The sequence below is a fragment of the Coenobita brevimanus genome, chromosome 1, assembly GCF_032717465.1.
Source record: "Coenobita brevimanus isolate Jiangsu-jjx chromosome 1, ASM3271746v2, whole genome shotgun sequence".
In the NCBI taxonomy this organism is placed as follows: Eukaryota; Metazoa; Arthropoda; class Malacostraca; order Decapoda; family Coenobitidae; genus Coenobita; species Coenobita brevimanus.
The window spans coordinates 21,296,062-21,301,850 of record NC_136954.1 but is presented as its reverse complement, the minus strand read 5'-3'; the positions used below and the strand labels follow the sequence as shown (position 1 = coordinate 21,301,850).

The 5,789-nt window shown below is 44.2% G+C and overlaps 1 non-coding gene across 1 annotated transcript; it reads right to left on the bottom strand.

Moving 5' to 3' along the window:
• Positions 1-1,073: 1,073 nt before the first annotated feature.
• Positions 1,074-1,192, bottom strand: LOC145390235 (5S ribosomal RNA). Its single transcript, XR_013895598.1, has one exon. It is a non-coding gene; the product is annotated as a 5S ribosomal RNA (ribosomal RNA).
• Between the last annotated feature and the right edge of the window lie 4,597 nt (positions 1,193-5,789).

The following is a 5,789-nucleotide window of genomic DNA, read 5'->3' as shown; positions in this document are numbered from 1 at the left end:
CGACCTGGAACAACGCGTCAAATAATATTGCTGGTTTTCCCGAGTAAAGACTGCCGGTACTTTACTTTACTCTAACGGCACTTATATACCTTGCATTACTTTCCCGCAAGACTATTCTTCACTACTTCTACTCACCAGTACCGCGAAGCCCATGGTCGTGGCTGTTCTGGCCGTCTGTCCCAGCTGAACACAAGACAATCCTGTCTGACTGCCAAACCTTCTCTAGCCCCATCTCTCTCATAAGCGTGCTTATAAACACCTCTCATACACACCGAGTCACTAATACACCATACTCCATCCTGTATACATCCTGCATACACCCTTGTTCTTACGCACTGGCACACCATTATGAGTGAGGATTCACAGATGACTACCACCCCCGGGACCCCCCAGGGTACCTCGAGTACCGGTACATTAGCCTCTGACCCCTGGATCCTCGAGAGCTATGATTAATGTGCATCTTGGGTGTTTTTCCCACCTAGCCACCCTCCTTACGTAGTCACCCTCCTTTTCTCATCACTCCTTTATTCACTTCGTTTATTCTTGTACTTCATCTTCCCCTTCCTCCGCAATTCTCTCCAGCCCTCGCTGTCCCCCAGCTCCCTGTGCTCTTTTCCACTCCTGCTGGGCACGTGCCAAAACCTCAGCACCATGCTTACGTCGTAGCGTTCTATATGCTGCTTTCAGGTACTTCTGGCGTTCACGACCCATTCTCCTATCGTCCCTCGCTCCATATTCGTCTGCCCCACATCCGTCTTCTTCCCTACTCCTCCTTTCTCCGCCTTCCTCCTCTCCCCCTCTACTCCCACTTGACCCAGGCCTCGGTCTGAAGGGGCCGTGTGAGTAAGAGGTGGAGATGACGTCAGGAGCAGCGGTATTTGGGTGGACGGCAAGTACATGATCGTTGCAAGCCCGACATATATATATATATATATATATATATATATATATATATATACATCCATCCATTGCCAGACGCCATGTATCCCAAACGGGGTGGTCAAGGGCTTAGACTTAATTGTTTTACAGGGAGGGGCACTAATCCTCCACCAACCCCACTTGACACGTAGGGATGCCAACAGCATCTGGTGTTCCCAGGCGGTCACCCATCCAAGTACTAACCAGACCCAACGTTGCTTAACTTCGCTGATCGAACGGGAAGCGGTGTACTCAACGTGGCATGGCCGTTGGTATATATATATATATATATATATATATTGTTACATAGCCTATGATTTCATCATCCTTTGTGTAATTTTAACGCACAGTATGCTGCATGTTTGATCACGAGCGTGTTCTGCCTCAGTTCCCCCCTTCTACCGTTATAGTAGAGTAAGTCATCATTTCTGTTGCCGAGTGCGGGATTGTCAACTCTTTGTCCCCATGGCTTCATTTGCGCGTCCTTCTTACAAGTTGTATCAAGCTCTCCTGGCCCCTATATAATGAGCTCAGTCTCTGCATCATGGCCACTTAGATCTGCTCCTCATTTTGTTCACATCTCTGTCCTCCCCTGTACAGTTATTATTATTGTGAGTGCTCAAGAAATCTCCAACATCTAGCAGCTGTGTGTAATTTGAGTATAACCGTTGTTGCATTTTGTTCTTGTGCTGTATGGCATAAGTTTAATTTGTAGGCCTAGTGAAGTTTGTAATTTATGTAGGGTTCTTTGTCAGTCATTTTTTATAATAGTTTGTATCTGTAATAATTTATCTGGCATTCACTGAGTATTATCTGGTATATAATTTTATCAGGGCTGACTTAGATAAATTTACTCTTGCTAATTTCGTGTTAATAGAGGCTATTGCAGTTAACCATATATTTAACCCGTTTTTGCCATTACATTATCCTTATGAGTCCTGAATGTTTTGTTGTTAGTTTAAGCATTAAACTTTAACTTGTAATTTTACCTAACTCTCTGTTTTGAACCTGGAACTTTACGGGACAGTAGTGACTCTTCGTATTCTCACTTAAAGTGTACATTATATTTCTCTGTTCCGTAACATATATATATATATATATATATATATATATATATATATATATATATATATATATATGTCGTTGCCTATGAGAATGCCAACTCTATTACTATTAACTTGTAACTGTCCTTCAATTTGTTGTACACATACATTAATGATATGAGTTGCTGTAACTTCCTCCTCAATGAGATATGTACATTTTTTTTAATAAGTTCTCACTCACAATTTATTTATTTGGCTGTCTGAATGTAGATTTTTAAAAATTAGATCTTTGACTTGGCCATGCAAGTACGTTAAGAATTATAATCTAAGAGTACAGCGTTGGATACGCATATTGCAATGTTTTGAGATGCTATTGTTTTTTGCAAGATAAGGAGAGGTTCAAACCGTATATTACAATGTACAACATAGTGAATGTGACTGTGTGCGCATTCAGAAACCTGTACAAGCACAGAAGAAAGAAATGAAATGAAATATACAATTAAAAAAGCTAAGAAACCAGCATCAGAAAGTATTCAAAGTAGATGAGAATAAGATCTTGGGAAGGTTGGGGGTAGACGAGTGGGCGAGGTGTGCTGGGAATGGTTGGTGGGCCACAACGAATTTAGGATGCATACCGGCTTGCAGTGAAAACAGTCTTTGTTACGATATAAAATACATCATATCAGCAATGGATTGACTAGATGGAAAGCAGTGGGCGAGATGGGTTGGCATGATATTATGGTCAACAAAAATGACAGAGTTGTACCCACCGCTGGAAAAGCTGTGTATTGGAAGATACAAAAATTTCGGTTGGGCCTGGACCTTCTAGTACGAGTATATTCCAAAGAAACAGCTTTTCTAAATATGCTTATGCTGTAGTTCTTCTATTTGTGCAATGCAAGGAACTGTGGCGATTAGAAACAAGGTCAATATAGGTCGCATCTGGCCATATCTATTAGGGAGTGTGCAGAAAATCAGCCATGACGGTGATGTAGTTGACATGTGGATTTAGGTCTTCAGGACTGGGTGGGTGGGAGGAGAGGAGTGGACAGGATAAGTTGGGGTGGTGGTGGACGACCGGCCACGATGGGATGGGAACAGGTGTCTCCAGTGTGGGTGAGTGGGAGAAATTTTTGGGTGGTGTGGGTGGAGAGAAATGGGCTGGATTAGCTGGCAAGGCAATACAACATGTGAATATGGAACTGAACTTAACCAGAATGAACGATGGGATATATCAAACATTTTTCCACCAACAACATCAGCAACAGAACCAACAGCAAAAGAGGAAGCTGCCCTCTCATATACCTTGCTTGTGAAATCGCAAGTAAAAATGCCAGCCAAAAATTACGCAGATTTGCCTGCAATGTAGCTACCTGCGGCATATATCCAGCGGCGAACTGTGTGTGGTTAGCGCCATCAGGAGCAGTATATAGAGTTGGTGGGTGCTGAGCGTACTGAGTCAGGATCCTCGGCTTTACTTCTGAGTGACGGCCTGAGCACAGTTTAAATGGTGGCAACGTGGCTTGGTGGGTAAGTGGTTCGCCTCCTGGCCGGGGTAATCTGTCGGAGTGAGGATAGATGCGGCGGGGAGAAGCGCTACCTGAAATTGCTTTAAGATAGTCTCCGGTTGTGGAAGGGAAAGTGTTTTTGGAAATTCTAGACAAATAAAGTGTTAAGTATTTGAGAGATAGAGAGAGAGAGACATAGAGAGAGAGAGGTCATTGTCTGATGTGAATTGAAATATCTACGAAAGAATAATACAATAAAAAAAACAAAAATAAAAAACTTTCCCTGCAAGATCTGGATTACTGCGGGGGGGGGGGGACGAATTGGGATCGTTTACTAAGCAGCTTCGGTAATTCCGTGGCACCTGTTCCATAGCGATTGCTTCATCGCATTTCACCACACCTGTATTTCGTGCTGGGGAGGGGCGCCTGTACGTGGTGGCATCAATATAAACATGTGACTCTACTGGCCACTTATCCAAACGTCCCCCACACTTATCCAAACGTCTCTCAGCTCCACCCCAAAAGGATGATGAACTGCAGGATAAGGCCAGTTTCAGTCTGTACGCCACTGGGTTCACGCTGACATAAGCCTGGGGCCACAACAACATTAGCAACAACAACAACAACATCATCATACCTCTTCGTTTGTCATTGATGTAAGCTATGTTGTTATTTAATCTAAAAATAACATACAGGAGAATGCTATGGAGGAGTGGCCTAAACAAGTCGCTAATGAAGAAGTGTTACGAAGCCGTGCTATCCCACAAAGAATGCAAATTTTAAACACTAGTTATTTCTTTTCTCCCTTTCTCATTGTTGATTTTACAATTATTCATGAGCGTATGTACGAAGATCAACTTTGAAAAATAAATATGCAACTTGTTTTGTCAGAGTGGAAGTGCCAGGGCTCCGTAAGAATAAATGATGTGTGAATGACTACGTGGCTCATTTCGTTTCGATTCTGTATGCTTCCCCACACTATCTCTCAGGTGGGTGAATTACGGCAGGGATGATGATAGTAAAGTTTATCCCAAGGAAGAGAATTGATATTTTTGTCCGAGACTGCATATACCTCCTCTCATCTGTTTAACTCCTGTCTCCCGTCGGTATGGGAAGGGGGTGTTGAAAGAAGGAGGGTGATGGAGCGTTGAAAGGGGAAGGGGAGGAAGTAGCTGCTGAAAGAAGGAGAGGGGTGTTTTAAGGGGGAGAGGAGGGAGGTGTTGGGAGGGGAGAGGAGGAAGGAGAGGGAGGTGTTGAGAGGGAAGAGGAGAGGGTAGGGAGGTACTGAGAAGGGAGAGAGGGAGAGGGAGGAATGTGTTTAAACTGGGGAGGGGACAGGTTTATTGTTATAGGGGAGAGGGAGGGAGTGTTGAAATGGGAAGAGGAGGAGATGTGAGGTGTATACAGTGGAGAGGGGGATACGTGGATGTTGAAAGGGTGGGAGAGGGGCAGGGAGATGATGAAAGGGAGGAGGAGGAGGCAGATGCTGATGGGGAGGGAGGGGAAGGGAGGGGGATTGGAAAGGGAGGAGAAGGGGTTTGAAAGGGGGAAGGGGTGTTGGAAAGGGGGAAGGAGGTGTTGGAAAGGGGGAGAGAGCGGGAGGCGTGCACAGGGCTAACATGATACCACCCATGACTAAACCAGGATGACTAAACGCCCTCTGCCCGGGTCCGATATAGCAAAATTACGACCCACTGACGCTCACTACACCTCATATAACGAACCCTGGACACTCACCAAGGGTCCTGAGCCACGGAGTTACGGTCACTTGTTTGTCCTATGGGTGACTGATTTTTATTCCAGGAAGGACAAAGGATACTGTAAAGTCTTCCCATGCCTCTGCTCCTACAACATAAACAAAACTTGCCTGAGAGAAATGTTAATCGTGGGTTATACATACTTCAGCAGGGAAGACAAAGAGAGGAGAACGCAGAACTTTAATGTGTGTCGTATTCTTCCGTAACTGTAAATAGACCGTACATAAAAGATCTTCAAAAAAGAAAACAAACAATACTAATCCACCTATCTATCTACAGCCAGATGCTATAATCCCGCAAGGGGTGGCCGTTTGTCTCCGACTTAGTTATTTTACGAGGAGGGGCACTAACCCACCGCCAACCGATTCCTGACACGTAGGGAGCACATGTGGAATGGTTATATGATTACCACCCAGCTTTGTGATGGTTTCCTGATTTACAGGAAACCATTAGGCCTGTCATTCACTGTTAAGCCACCTGAAAAGGAAAGAAAAGTAATAAAAAGTGACAGGAAAAATGGGATAAGTATGAATGGAGAAGGAAAGACACAGGAAAAAAATGAT